Source organism: Haplochromis burtoni, unplaced genomic scaffold, assembly GCF_018398535.1.
Source record: "Haplochromis burtoni strain Fernald_Lab_line unplaced genomic scaffold, NCSU_Asbu1 Contig_38, whole genome shotgun sequence".
Classification (NCBI taxonomy): Eukaryota; Metazoa; Chordata; class Actinopteri; order Cichliformes; family Cichlidae; genus Haplochromis; species Haplochromis burtoni.
Genome location: NW_024582399.1, coordinates 2,115,749 through 2,131,581, shown reverse-complemented (window position 1 = coordinate 2,131,581; position 15,833 = coordinate 2,115,749). Strand labels below are relative to the sequence as shown.

Genomic DNA, 15,833 nt, shown 5'->3' with positions numbered 1-15,833 from the left:
GATTACTAGCTAAAGACTCGGTCACGCTATAGTAAAAATGGGGCAGCAACCTCCTTGCAACTGGTGGCTACCTTGTTATTAAACTGAATATTTTGCTATCAGAAACCAGCAACCGCCTGGCTGCCCAGAGTTGAACCACTCTTGGCCTCTGGGCAACCACTTTGGATGGATGGTGATTGCACAGATTACCTTGAGGAAGGCAACAATCACAGTCTGATTCAAAGTGACTGCAGTCGCTCTCACATTGATGAAGGTTCACACATAATTGCCACATAATTTATGAACACAGGCTTTCACGTTGTTGCAGTCAGTCTGAGTTTGTCTACGCAGGTGAGCGTTACTCGTCTTTGACACTCAATTCAACTGGTTGGCAACTGGTTGTATTTTGGTTATGTTCCTTTATTAAAGGCTGAATAGCAAGGCTGTCATTTTGTACTTAAACTGCTGCACTGCAGCAAGTCTGTAACTATTTGTCTGTCACAGCGAGTGAGAAGAGCCATGTGGAAAAGGAAAAAGAGGATCCAAGCGCAGGCAGTCGTGAAGGTGTGAAGGTGATTTATTGAACACAAAAATATGGAGAGGCAAACGGCAAAATGGAGAACTAAACTATACTGGGACAACTAAACTACAGAGCATGAACAAGAACAAGAACACGAACCTGAACATAAAGGAAGGAAGGAAGGAAGGAAGACGATGGTACATGATGATGACAACAGGGAACACACGGATGAAACATGGTGGAAACGCAGACGGACCAGCAACTACAAAGACAGAGGACACAAACTTAAATACACACAGAGAAACACAGGGGAATTACACACAGGTGGTGGACACAGCTGGGAATAATCAACAAGACGAGACAGAGGTAAAACTGAACACACTCACATGAGGCGCAGACCTTCACAATAAAACAGGAAACGAGAACACTACACCATAATTCCTAATTATGACACATATCAGAGTCACGTTATAAATGGGAAGTCATTGGTTCTTTTTGCGGTGACCTGAGTGAGACAAATTCTGACCAAGAAAAAAATCTGAACCTGTCGTTTGTTTCATTAAATCCACTCACCCTTCCAATTATTCAAATTTGCACTCACTCAGTCTTTTAGCCACTCCAGCGCTCGGCTCATAATCCCTGTATTTATTAACATCTTTGACATCTCTAGTAGCTCACGTGATGGATTACTGGCCCGAGACCATTGTTAGCCTCTGCACTCTAAATATATTTCATTTCATGTGGTTTGAGGTCGGAGGCCTGGTGAAACCGGGCTGTGTGTGCTTCTGCTCTGCTGGTCCGGCCTCTGCAGTCTACAGACATCCCCCCCCTCACCCTCCGGTTCCCCTTCGCTGTCTTTGTTTCAGTGCTGCTGCTGCTGCACTTGGCCATGCCTGCAAATGAGCACCAGGACAGAGCAATTATTCACCACAGGGGCAAACCCTGCACCCCTCCTTTGTACATACACACACACACACACACACACACACACACACACACACACACACACACACACACACACACACACACACAGATACTGTCATGTTAAAATGTTTCATGCATTTGTAATGTGTAGGGCTGAGATAAACAGGGAAGAGAATGAAACGCACTTCTGGAAATTTCTTGGATGGAGATGGTCTTTTATGTTGGAACTTAATTCCCTCTGGGGGTTTGATGAGCTTCATATCCCTTTCAAAGATGAATTAATGTAGCCCTGACACACACACATTTCTTGTGTACATCTCCACCCTCCCCTTTTCTCCACCCAACCCCAATGTAATGCAGACACTGGCTTGTCTGCAGCACTATCTGTATGTGTGTGTGTGTGCTGGTGAAGGGGAGATCTTTGTGAGGCAGTGTGCCGGTCCTCTGTGTGTGTGTGGATGAGAGGGAGTGCGTAATCTGCAGCGGCGTGCTCGCCAGCTCCGCTTGCTGACAAAAAGGCATCTCTTCGTCTGCGTGGCGCTGCCCCTCTGACTCCTGCTCTCTCCTCTTCTCACCTCTTCATCTCTTTTCTTTTTCCTCTCTCTTTCTCTGCAGAAGCCGCTGCCTTGCCCCCTCCCCCTTGTGTCCTCTTTGCAGACAAAAAGCTGGAATAACTGCCCCACCAGGTAAGATGCTGTGTATTATATTATATAGTCCCTTTCTAGCTGCTTTTACAGCTACAAATGTGATGTGCATGCTCAGTATTATACAGGCTGGGGGAAAAAAGGAAAATTCTCAAGAGAAAAAGTGCCGGCTTTCTTTCTTTCTTCTTCTCCTCTTCCTTGTCTGATTGTGTGTATGATCTCTAATCAGCATCTCCCTGGGTATCATTGTCTTTTGTTTGGCACAGATTGAGAATATTTGCTGCTGACATATTCGAAGGACGGCGAATATGAAAAAAGTGATGCTGTGATAAGCCAGGGGCTGTTGTTCCTCTGGTTTGATGACCTTTAGTCTTTGTGACGTCCTCCGTCTAGACACCCCTGATTATTCAGCCACCACGGTTCACTCAGGGTGAGCTGCTGCTGCTGCTGTGTGCCTGTGTGTGTGAAACTGAGATAAAAGCCTGATCTTCTGATTTTTTTATATTTTATTTCACTTGGAAACAATGCTGATTGGGTTCTATTTAGAGGCTGTAGCTGTGATGGCATGCGGCCGTTGGCGGTTAGCGACTCATAGCCAACAGATTGTTGGTGGTTTCTCAGTGGGAGCGACACCAAGCTGAGCGAGACCGCGGGATGCATTACGCTGCCTGTCAGCGCCGGCTGAGCTGGCTGTCACAAGTTTGCTGACGGCTCGATCGACTTTTGGAGCAGGTGGCGATGTAGCGCCCTTTTTTTTCTCCCACTCTATCTTTTCTGTTTCTTTTTCCTTTCTTTTTGTCCTTTCTACTATTTATTCCTCCGCCTCCTGCTTTTATCTGTTTTGTTCTTTCGTGTTGTGGCACCATCCGAGGGGACAATAAACCACTCCATATTCACTTAGTAGTTAAACAAACTTCTAATAGTCTTAATCTCACCGTAATGCACCAAATCTCTGTTTCTCTGTGTGTTGGTTTGTTTCTTTGTCCACAAACTCCTCCCATATCATTAAGAGTTGAGCAACCGATCTTGGCACGCAGGTTCATCTTAAGACCAAGAAGGTTCTTATCTATATCAGATAAAATGAAGCCATCCTGTCGTTGAGCAACAGTCTGTTGTTTTTAGCATTTATGCACCTGTGAAAACATATTAAAGCATCCTATCCTTTTAAATTCACAACAATAACATTTGAATTATACCCACAAAAACTGCATTATGCATGAGAAATTATGACGCCTTCAAAGCAAATGACAAAAATGAACTGGTATTTTTTTAAACTAAACAACATCTACTATGCATATCTTGCCAGCAGCACCAACAGGGCAGACAGTACTGTAACATGGGCGTGTAACGGCATGCACCGGTGTTTATATGTAAGAAGCCTTTTCCTCCCTTACTTTTTATAGTGGACAGTTGGCCTCGGGCAGGTTGCAGTATTCACTGTAAATGAAAGATGGACGTAGGCCTGTGACTCACATATTTATGTATATTTATATGTATATAGTCCTTGGACAGGTCTCCAGTCCATCACAGGGCAAACACACAGCAACTCAGAACCTTCTTGCTGTGAGGCAACGCTGCTAACCACCACACCGCTGTGCCACCCTCCTACTTTTGTTTCTGCCGTCTCGCCAACATTACGCATGTATAACTGCGTGCTAGAAGTCACCGCAATGTCTGTCATATCTATAGTGGCATGACGCCCCCTCGCTCCCCTCCCTGAATCCCCTTTTCTCTCCGCCTATCTCTGTCTCCGTCTGCTCGCACGGTTGCTGGGCAGCTCTCAGGCGAGCTGTCTGCTTTCTGGGACCAACTTGGGATGACATGCCAGGGCTGAGGCGGGCAGGACGAGGGGGGCAGATGCGCCCTCTTTCTGTCCTTGTTGTTGGGGTCACAGCTTGTCCCCCAATCACCCAGCACCTCCTCTTCTCTCTTTCCCTTTTTTCCCCCTCCTCCCTCCTCCTGCATCCCTCTTCCGGTTCTGCCAAGCCCGTGCCTTCGGAATAGGGCGCAGCAGGCAGTTAACCAACTGTTGCCATGCTTGAAGGGCAAAATGAGTGGGAGAGAGAAAGAGTCAACACCACCCTGCTTCTCATTGCTGTTAGTCAGCGGAGATAAATGTAGGTGCCACAGCGAAGTCAAGCGCAGAAAAGAAAGGCACTGTTTTCTCTTCATGACATCTTCAACTGCAAAAAAAATATGCCTAAACTGTAGATTTAATCCGAAATTGCAGGGATATTGAGCCCGGGTATTTAACAATACAAAATGCAACTTTTTCCGAAGTTCTTAATCAGGTTCTTCATCATTAGGGGGGGAGATAAATTCTAGGCTGATTATCCAGCTGGCACAGGAGCTGCTGTAGTCGCCCAGCATTTCTCAACATCTGCCTCTCAGGCTGCAGTGTTTTTATACCTCCCTGTCAGAGATTAATGCGTGCTGTGGATAATTTGAAGAGGCAAAGTGTTGGAGACAGGAACACGGGAGTCCCTTGACTTTGACAGGAAGCCCTGAAGTGAGTGTTGACAAGTGATACTTGATGCGCATGAAGCTAGATGCCAAAGCTGTAAGAGGAGGTGAGCCACAGGAGACAGTTTGTCATTTCAGGGGCGGGAGGGGGGAAGACTGCAGCAGAGCCGGTGAACTGACTGGTAGTGTATTTGAGGAATGCGTGATGATGCTGCATAGTGGAAAACACCCAGAGGAGGCCAATGACATGAGGTTTTCATCTCAGTTCGCATGAGGTTAAAGGCTAAAAATAACAGAAGCTTCAAGAGGTGCAGTTTTTAATCAGCTTTAGTTGAAGTTTTAGGGCAATCAGATTGACCAGAAGTGTTATTCCCAACGATAACCACCTCCGACAGTTTCATCTTCTCCTCATGAGATGATTACAGGAGAAAAGGACGTCTCATTTGAAAGCCTGAGACAGTCGAGACAGCACAGGTCATATAGGTTTTTCTGACACGTGTCTGGGTGCAGATAAAAAGGAGCAAGGTGAGATAGCTGCTTAGTAACAACAGGTAATAAAACCCAGAGACTAAATGTGTAGAGCATTGAGCTTCAAACGGTGTCAGGTGTGCGTGTGCTTTGTAATTTCTGACCATTTCAGTGACTTGAGCAGAATCTTACTTAGATTAAAGTTTCCTTTTAACCTCAGATGCGCTCAGATTTTGAAAGCAGCGTAAGTCATTAGTTTAAAGTTTAATAGTTTTGTAATGTAACTCTTTAAATGATCATTTTCAGTTTTATTCAGTTTCTGTTAACTTTTAGATTGTGTTTGCTCATTTCACTTTTTATTTGTTATTTTAGTTTTAGTTTATACTTATAAATTCACTTTATATTCTTTATATTTTGCTATAAAAGTGTGATTTACCCAAACAAGTGCAAGAAAATATAAAGACATTAGGTGTCGCTCAAGACTTTTGCACAGTAATGTAGATATATATTTGTCATGGGCGACATTTAAGATGTTCAGAGTAGCTTTTATAACACAAACTAAGAACTAAATAGTTCCTGTATATTATCATCGCAGAGGTTCACATTGGCGGCTAGCTTATGTCTCAGCTGCATATTTCCATCAAGGAAACTTTAAAAAGCTTCAAGGATTAACCAGAAATGTCTGCGTAACAACTGCAGTCTTCTTCCTAAATGTTTTTCACTCTCTTTGCATTCCTCAGGGTGAAAGTAATGAAATCGCAGCCTCCGGGCACCATTTCGAGTGGCACTGTGCTAACGTGTTGATTGATGAATGTGCTTGTAATGCTCCAAGGCCACTAAAAACCTCCATATATACATACTGTGAATGCATATAGATCAGTTCAGCCACCTGTCCTCGCTGTTAACTGCAGCTGTCGTCTTGGAGACACGAAGACCCGCACCTGGTCCTTCCTGCTTTACAGAGGAGAAAGTGCTACGAGCACATGTTTAAGCTTTTAGGTCATGTGAAGGGCAGAGAGCATTACACGTAGGAAGCATGTGTGTTTATGCTCTTCTCTGCTGTACTTCAACACTGAGTAAAAGAGCCAATCCATTATAACGCTCATGTTACTGTGCGGTTACTTGTTGTAGTCAGTCTAAACATGGGAAATTTTCTAGCTTCTTTTTCATGCTAATAGCATGCTATTGCAGCAACTAAATCCAATAATCAAAACCACATTTCCTGTTGTTCCTTGTCATAAACAGGATATTACTTTTCTCTGGGGCTCCTGACTCAAGGATCAGACTTAATGGATGCATTTAAAGAGCTGGATTCCACGATGCCCTATTTTTCCAGTGAAATTTGCTCCGAAGCATCTTTCCTTGGGTCCACTGAGTCCTCTTCTGGCTGACTCCTGCACACACTGTACAGTGATACCTCCCTGTGTGACTTTTTAACATTTCAAATTATGACAAAGAGAGATTTGCATGGATTTTACAGGTCTACACTTTCCTACTGGTTTCCTGTAAAACAAGTCTGTTGTTTAGCCACAGGGAAAGTGCAGAGAACAGAGTTTTGGCTGTGTTGCCGTCTTAAGATAAATGTTTCAGTCAGGAACTGTCAAAAGTAGATCGGTATTTCCTTCTGCAATTTTTATTTAGCAGCTTGGCTCTGTGCAGGAAGCAACACAAACATCCCGGGTACAACACAAAACAGGCATCAGTGACGTAATACAGAACACTGAGTCATGCAGCGTAAAAGGAGGAACTGGGGTGAAGGTGGGTTGCAGAGTGGTTTGCAGATATACCCAGTGTTGGGGAGTAACGGAATACATGTACCGCCATTACGTATTTAAAATACAAAATATGAGTTACAGTTACCGTTTAAAAAGGTGGTATTCAGAATACAGTTACTTTGTTGAAATAAATGGATTACACTTTCCTGTTTCATTTTGTCGCGGGTCAGGACTGTTTGGGTTTTGTTTGACAGCTACGTTCTGTATTTCTTGTATTTAACAGTGGATCAAAAAGTGATGGTACTTTTCTGTGTTCATAATTCCACCAATTTTGACAAGATCTCCAACACCGCTGGCTGAAATGCACCCCAAACCATGACAGCCCCTCCAACATGTTTTACAGATGGCTGTAGATGCTCACTGTTGTACCACTCTCCTGTCCTCCTCTGTACATACTGCCAATGATTTGAACCAAAAAATGTGGATTCATCACTCCATCAGACCTGGAAGTCCAGATGCATCTCTCAGGTCCTGTGTCAGGTCATTGTTGGATTTTTTTTCCTGTTTCACCAGGGTATAACTTTTAGCTACTGATCATCTGCTATAGATATTTTATTAGGCCCAATACTTATTTCATCCAGTTTACTCAAATTTTTTTAAGGACACACTGCACACCATGCTGAGATATGTCAGGTTTTCAACTAATAGCTCTTTGGGAATCATCTTGTTGGTGCAAAAATACTATTTTACCTGTCAAACTGTGTAATCTTTGACATTTTTTTTTCATAAATTCAACTAAAGAAATGGTTTCTTTAACAAAAGGGGCTTTTTATGCTTGGAAGATTCACAGGTCAGTGTTAAGTGGCTTAACAAAGAAAAAACATTCAGGTACACCTTTTCATCTCCAAACTGGTGCTACAGTCATTAATAGTTTTCACAGGGATCACTGATGCTCACCTCTTCTGTAGTTTCGAAAACTGCCACCTTCCTTCTCTCTCTTTACCACTGTGTGATTGCACTGATTACAAGTCTCCTGCAGAATAAAAGAGTTCAGGACTAGATGGAGAGTCGTGATTGGAATAAGGCAAAATGAATCACCGAGGTAATTACACAGCGGAGATGGAAAGATAATGAGAAGTCGTAAGCGTTTAATGCCAAATGTGAAATGGTTATCGACACCAACATGATGTAGAGGAACGTTAAAGAAGTGCAAAGCCTAATCTCATAGTTTGCAGTACTTATTGGGGATTAAAGACTCCCTGTAAAGTTCTCTTGAATTATTTCTTTGTGCAGTATCCGAGCATATTACAGAATGGATTTCACCTTGAACTCCTATAGCGACTTTGATGCATTAAACATACCCGTGTTTGCGTGTGGCCTGAGGGATTGTGTATGAACAGGTTTGTGTGTGTGGGGGGGAGGGAGGTAGGTTGCCTGTGTGAATTATAGATGAGGAAGCGGGGGTGATGGCCAAGTTAAAAGGGAGGAAGCAAAAACCTTGGAGGAGAGTCTCTGTCAAATTATCTGTCTGGATCACCAGCTTGAACCAAAACACGCCACAAACACAGACTGCAGCTTCAGCGCTCACGTTGTTACCATAGAGCAACACGTTTCCTGCAGCATGTTTTCATTATTATTTCAGGAAAGTCTTTGTGTGGGTTTTGAAAATAAAACCGGAGAATCGAGTGGCACTTTAGTGATTTAAAGTACAGCGGCATTGCTAAGCAACACGAACGTGCAGTCTTTATTTAGCCTTTAGCACTTGCTCGAGGAGGTAGGAGTCTGTTTAGCAGAAGCTACTAAGTCATCAGGTGGCAGCCATACTCATTATCCTCAGTAACCTTGGCACTAAATACAGGCCTGTAGGTGCTTTATGGATGCTTTGCATAAAAAAACTGTCTGAGATTGTTCTTAAAACTAGAGTGAAAATGATTAGAGGTGGTTTCAAAATAGAAGTAATCCTTGTCAGTGTTTCTTCTAAAGACACCTCTGTGTATGTTGTGAGATCATCTACTCATCACACAACTGACAATTCTGCCCTTTCACCTACTAAGTGATGTGTTCACATCTGCCAGTGCTGAAGTTCCAAGAACTTCAGTTCCGCCAATGGCCACTAGGGGCCAGCTCCGAAAGTGAGTCAATCCCCATGGACGTCAGTGTGAAAATGTCCAACTCTGAAGCAGAAATTATAGTAAACATCTTGCTGCGGTGGATGGTACTTTTCAAACACAAGGGATTAGAAATAAAAACCTGCCTCTAAAACAACCCTGCTTCAAAAATAAAGAGTTTGCTACCCAGTCATTATACAAGTGCTTTTTTCTATACATAATAGGGGTGGGGGGGAAAATCGATACTGTGTAGTATCGTGATATTTTGTTTGCTAATAATGTATCGATACAGGGACAGCAGAAATCAATATTTTGTTGCAAACAAGGTTTTTGGGGACTGGAACATGCTCTGACTTCAGAGCATGTTGATCAGCTCCTTTTTCTGAGCAAGAATCCTGACATTCCTTCACTGTCCAAATGTGTTTAACTTTTTTTTCCGCAGCAATAAACATGACAGTTTACTTATTTTAATTTAAGACATGTTTTATTTTATCCATTCGCTTCCGCTTATCCTTTTCAGGGTCGCGGGGGGCGCTGGAGCCTATCCCAGCTGTCATAGGGCGAAAGGCGGGGTACACCCTGGACAGATCGCCAGTCTGTCGCAGGGCTAACACATAGGGACAGACAACCATTCACACTCACATTCACTCGCACATTCACACCTAGTGACAATTTGGATTAATCAATTAACCTATCCCCACAAGCTGCATGTCTTTGGACGGTGGGAGGAAGCCGGAGTACCCGGAGAGAACCCACGCAAACACGGGGAGAACATGCAAACTCCACACAGAAAGACCCCGGCCGGATGGTGGAATTGAACTCAGGACCTTCTTGCTGTGCGGCAACAGTGCTAACCACCGTGCCACCGTGCTGTTTTATTTTAATTAAGTTTAAAACTTTTTTATTTAATGTAAAATTATATTTTGTTTTAATTTACTTTCAAATTATTCAGTTGCTGAATGGGCTGCATAGTTTTCATAAGTTGCATAGTTCAGAATAGCTTTAATTGTACCAGATGGTTGCATTCAGTTAAGTTGGACTAGACTATAATACAAGCCGTTCAGTTTGTCAACAATAAAACTGACTGAAATGAGAGAAAGACTGAGTGTGAGACTTTGATATTAGATAAAATGAATATTGATAAAGTTTACCTTTATGTACAGAATCTGAATATCGCAAAATATTTTTAAAAATTGCAATAATATCGTATCGTGCGTTAAGTATTGTGATAATATCGTATCGTGCGTTAAGTATTGTGATAATATCGTATCGTGGGATGTATGGTGATTCCCACCTCTAATGCACTTTTAATCTAATGTTCACATACGAATGCATCAGGGGCAACTCAGGGTGCCCAAAGATACTTCAGCACATAACTTAGAGGGGCCAAGGATCGACCCTCCAACCTTCTGATTGGTGGATAGCCTGCTTTACCTTCTGAGCCACAGCCAAACCTTTAAACTTAATCATAATCTGTGACATTGTTGAGAAAGCAAAAAAGCAAAAAATGTATGAGTTCTATGAAGGCCACTTTAGTTTTGGATGGTCGTGCCAGCTGCAGTAATTTATATGTGGCAGAAATGCTGTTCTTGGACCACCTGGTGGTGGGTAAAGCATTACTGACAAGCTACATCAGCAAATACAATAGACATCTTCAAAAGTAAAAGAACTGAAGTGACAGTGGGTTGCAAAGAAGCTTGCAGAGTCAGCAGCAACTGTTTGCACAGTGATGCAATTTAAGCAGCCTATCTGAGATTTGCAAATGACGAAGTGTACAAGCTGAGCCATGGTTTCGTGTTGAGGGGTTGGAGCTAACGTTGTGCTCAGGGGGGAACGCTGTGATGGGGAAAACTGCTTAATTATGAGTTTTCTTGGCATCCAAAGGATAGGATAAGAGAGAAAGCTCATTGTGAGCTTTCTCTCAGGGTTTCAGCATTAAGATCAGTTAATTGCCTTTGAAGAAATGTCGAAATTGACCTGATCAAGTGAGACAGATCAAGTGTCTTCTCCACTGATTTTTAGTTAATGTATGTTTGTAAAGGCTTCAGTGTGAAATTCGGATTTGGATCTCCAAGACTCTGCAGGTCATTTGCCAGAGTTAGAAACTGCCAATAATGCAGAGAGGCTGCTCAATTAAAACACAACCAGATAATTCTGGAAGTGTCTTTCTGTCATTTTTTTTTGCCTCTTCTCATTTCAGAGAAGTTGAGCGAGGTTTTGTCGGGGCCTTTCACACGACACTAAGATGAGTATTAATTTCCTGTTTGCCTCATTTCTGATGAAGAGGGCAAATCTGTGGATTATGTCGCCCTCTGACCTCCATCTCCGCCTTCCTCCATCCTTCCTCCGTCTCCTCTCAGTTTGCCCCCTGTTTGACCCACTTGGACTCCCTCCTCCAGGGAGGCGTATGCGGGTCAAGTTGGATGTCAGGATGCACAAAAAGTATCTAGTCATCTGTGTTCGACCTTTCCAGGGGCTGATGAGTAATGACGTGTTTGTTCCACCCTGCACTTTGTTCTTTTGTTTGTTTTTAAACCGATGAAGATGATGGTGGGTTGACTGTCGTTTGGATGACTGATAAGATTGTGAAGATGTCAAATTATCATCCTGTAAAAGCTTGAATTAATGAGTTTGGTGATAAGATAAGAAACTCTTTAGATATATAGTTTTTGTTAAAAAGCAGTCTGGGGAAATCAGTGGGTGTTTGCTGATTCTGGTGCTTTGCAGAGACAAAGAGACAGTCATGAGAAGGCCAAAAACATACTTTTTTACTCAGTTAAGCAACTCCTGTTAATTGGTTTCATCCTACAGTAAGGAAAAGTTGCACTTAATAATGAATTACTCATGAGTAATGAAGATGGATGCACTTTTGAAAATAAAAGAATGACGAACTGTGCTGAGGAACATTTGGGTTTCATAAACAGGGCAGCTGCTGTGTGAGAGACAGGATCATTTACTGTAACCATTAAAAACATGTGGTGCTCAGTCCAGCGGTTCTATTCCTGTCACGCTCCCGATATTTTTGGACAGAGCTGTAACTATACGTCTCTCAGTTTCTTTCTTTCCCTTCATCCCTTTCTCTTTCTGGCTAAGCCTCCCTGGCTGGGCAGCTCTCCTCTGTAAGAGACATTACTTCCTGTATGATCTTAGTTTTTTTTTTTCTTTCTCTGCCTTTCTTCAGAGAGCCTGCCTGCCTTTTATCTGGTTCTGTCTGTATGCAGATGGATAACAAATTAAAGAAAAATAGAACTGAAGAAAAATAAGCGAAAATATTTAAAATTTTAATGTTCATTGTACCAGAGGGTAGTTTTGGAAGCCGGGGATTGGAGCCCAAGGATTTCCGCCTGATTTATAGCTGAGTTGCTGCCCAAAGTGGAGGAGTTTAAGCATCTCTGAGTCTGACTGGAGCAGAATTGAAAGCTGAGGGTGAATTTATGAATTTATGATGTTATGGTGAATTTACTGAAATGTCCACTCCTGGGAATATTGTGGCATTGTGTTAGCACACACCTGAATGCTACTGACCTGCAAACTGCCAAAACTAATGCTTTTATAGAGATGCTCAGACTTATCAATCATCAGTATGCTTAACCTCTTAATTCTTAACCTCTGATGTTAGTAAGGGTGTACTTACTAAATCCAGGAGGTTCCTATAGAGCAGGGGTGGGCAACTTCAGGCCTCGAGGGCCGGTGTCCTGCAGGTTTTAGATATCACCCTGGGTCAACAGACCAGGCCTGTGGAGAATAAAAGACATGTTGAGGAGGTAATTTAGCCATTTGAATCAGCTGTGTTGGATCAAGGACACATCTAAAACCTGCAGGACACCGGCCCTTGAGGCCTGGAGTTGCCCACCCCTGCTATAGAGGAAGGACAAAGAGTCGTGTGAAAACTGTTTTCTGCTAGTTCCAGGTTCTTGGAAAGCAGCTGAATAATAAAGAGGACAGCCACAACAGGAACCTGTCCAGCAAGCAGACTGGTGGGATATCACAAGGGCTGGGTTTTCAAAATAAGGGCCAGGAGATTATCCACTAGTAATCTGATTGCATATGGTGATGAACCATTAAAGACATATAAACAAACATACAGAAATGAGTTTCCATATAATTGAAAGTATAAAGTCTTTGCTTGGGAAATACTGAAAGTTCACCTGTAACACAGAAACTTTAAACATTCATAATAAAAATCTGCTTTCTGTACAATTTACATGTGATTATAACCTTAAACTGCTAAAATAGTAGTATAGTTTTCAGCAAGCATTAGCGGCATTAGTAAATACATTTCCTACTCTGTGCATCAACTGAGCAGACGAATGAAAATGTCTTAAATTACAAGAGACCTTGTGGTTTAATTTAATAGCTAAAGGCTAAAGCTGATAAGTTAAGCATGACCACATGGGTTAATAGCATAAGCACAAAAGAATTACTGTCGAGCAAGACAACATTAATAACAGTGGCATTGCTCTGTCACTTGCAGAGATGTTCATTTTTTTAAAAAAAAAAAAAAGAAAAAAGGAGGAAATATTTGACTTTCCTCCTCTGTGAGTTATCTTTTCCCCACTTTTTCCCCTCTTATTCTTTCTTCTCTAATAACTCACCCCCCCCCCCCCCCCCCCCAAATCCTGTATGGAAAATCTCTTCTCCCCTCCTCTCTCTCCTTCATTCAGCCCTCTGTTGCATTCGGTGTCTCTCTCTGAATGCCTGTTTTTGGCTCCAGAACTCCCCCACGGTCCTTTCACACTGTTTTAATGTTAACAGGATGCTCTGTGTTCTGCCTCCTTACAGTCCCAAAGCAGAGCAAACGTGCAAATCTGTGTTTCTTCATGGCCAACTTAAGCTTTAACTCATCCCCTGGCTCAGCCCCAGCGGTCCGATCCAAGAATTTGATAAATCTTAAAAGCAGCTCGCCATGGAGTGCGTCTGTTTGGCATGCACACTCTTGTAATCACTTGTTTGTGGAAGATAATTATTTTTGATTTATTCTTTAGAATATTATCATCCCTACAATTGAATTGGAAGCTATCCTAATGACTTCTGTTTCTATTTTTTATTTTTTTGGTCACATAAAAACTGCGACCATGTTGTAGAACTTTACATAGTGAAAATGTATCAAAGTACTTGGGGAAATTCGTAGTAGATACCAAAAGAGTTTTTCGTGTCAGTCTCCAAACATGTTTGTTTCTGCTGTAAAGTTTTAACATGGGCGTCAATGGATATTGACTCGCCTTTGGGGGCACTCTCAAGTGGCCATTAGAGGAACTGCAGTTTTGGTGCTTTTGATCTACATCTGCTTCTCTCAAGAAATGAGAGTTGTGCTTTAGAAGTGCTGATAGTTGGTTTTTGTCAACTTTTACCAGAGCCAAGCTAGCTAAAATTTCCCTATTATCACTTCTAACGTATGCTAACCTACACCTTAACCCACTTACCATACAAAGTCAGTTACAGATTAAAAGGAAATCTTGCTTTTTTGAAGGAAAACCAAACAGTACGATCTTGTTAGAGAACAAAACCATTTGTTTCGTATGGTTTTGCAAAAGAAAGCATGTGCAATAACAACAACAATAAAACAATGCTTGTAATGACACTCAAGCCCATAATGAGAAAATAAAACACCCAGACAGGCAAAAAATATTCACACGTGCTGACACTGTGAATAGATTAGATCATCTCTGGCTTTGTTGTTGTGCATCAGCGGCAGCTTAAAAGAGAGGAAAGGCCACGCTGACGATCGGATTAACGCTGCCGGCAGACTCCAGGTGACAGAGCTAAGCTGCTGCGCGCACGCATGTCTCCCGCCCGGCTGCTTCAAGCACAGTCCAAAATGAAAGCTGTCATGTAGAAAACGCCCCTCATTTGATTCAGGACTAGCTAGACATGATTCAGAGGTTTAAATGTAAAGATGTTGGTGAATTAAAGCAGCTTAGGCTTGTTTCTGACCCAGTGACACACAGCTCCTCTTTTAGAGAGAAGGATGTTACAAGTTAAACATTTTTTTCCACAGTTTAATGATGTCCTAACATGTATTCTTTTCTTTCTTTTTTTTCCCTCACAGAGAAGACGCCTCAGCTCGTCGCTTTCCTATCTCATTGATCACCGACGACAGCTTTTCAACTTCGGTAAGCCAACACAGTTTTAACATGAATTCTTCTCAGTATTTTAGTTAAAAACACAGCTTCAAAGGTGTTACAGTAACAACATTGAATAAATTCATGAATGGCTGATGAGTTATTTCACTCCAGAACAAAGAACATAGACACAGTGACTCATGCTCTGAAAAGCACGGCATAGGGGAACAGTCGGCTACAAACATAACGTTTTTCCATACAGGACACAGCTAGGGCCCTTGTGAACATAATAATGTTACCCACAGCTGGCTCAATGATATAAATACCATGCTAATACAACCTGAACTACAGCAACAACAAAAAAAACTTTACTTAAAAAGAACTTTATCCACTTATTTAAAAAGTGGATATTTAAATTTATAAGTGACATCTCAATGCAATTTAGAAGTAGGTGTAGACCCTACAATATTACAGAAATAATGTTCAGCAATTTATATGAAACTCATTTTTGCATGTCACGCTCCAGCTAAGCATGTTTCAGTTTGACAAGGATGCAGTTTCATGCAAAACAAAGTCAGCGGAGAGCGATGAGTTGTTTTCTACTCTGGTCTTGAACAACTTAATAATTGTGCTCCATCCGATTTTACCTCCATGAGATAAAATGACGCACCATCGCTGCCATCTGCAGAGCCACCTTATATACATATAAACCTACTAGAGACATCGCTGATAAACTCTGGCTTAATGAGAGCTTTTAAAGTGACATAAAGAAAAGAAAAAGCAAAAGCAGGAAACTTTGGCCTGCTGCCAGATTCACTACTTCTGCTCATATGCCCCCATGACATTTCACACTCAGTTTTCCCATGACTCATGGGGCCCAGGGAGCCGGCTCTAAGTGACTGCACTCAGCCAGAGGATCAGCTTGACTATTGTCAAATATATATATATAT

The 15,833-nt window shown here is 42.1% G+C and overlaps 1 protein-coding gene across 10 annotated transcripts in view; it reads left to right on the top strand.

Moving 5' to 3' along the window:
- The window catches only part of LOC102289154 (microtubule-associated protein 2), a 75,158-nt gene that overhangs the window by 27,095 nt on the left and 32,230 nt on the right, over window positions 1–15,833 (top strand). For 6 of the 10 annotated variants that reach the window (XM_042219835.1, XM_042219841.1, XM_042219836.1 and 3 more), the window contains exons 1-2: window positions 1,512–2,109; window positions 14,871–14,934. The gene's annotated coding sequence lies outside the window, so the exon portion shown is untranslated. Of the gene's footprint in view, window positions 1–1,511; window positions 2,110–14,870; window positions 14,935–15,833 lie in introns of those variants that run through there. The other 4 variants (XM_005920180.3, XM_005920181.3, XM_042219842.1 and 1 more) reach the window with 2 other exon arrangements.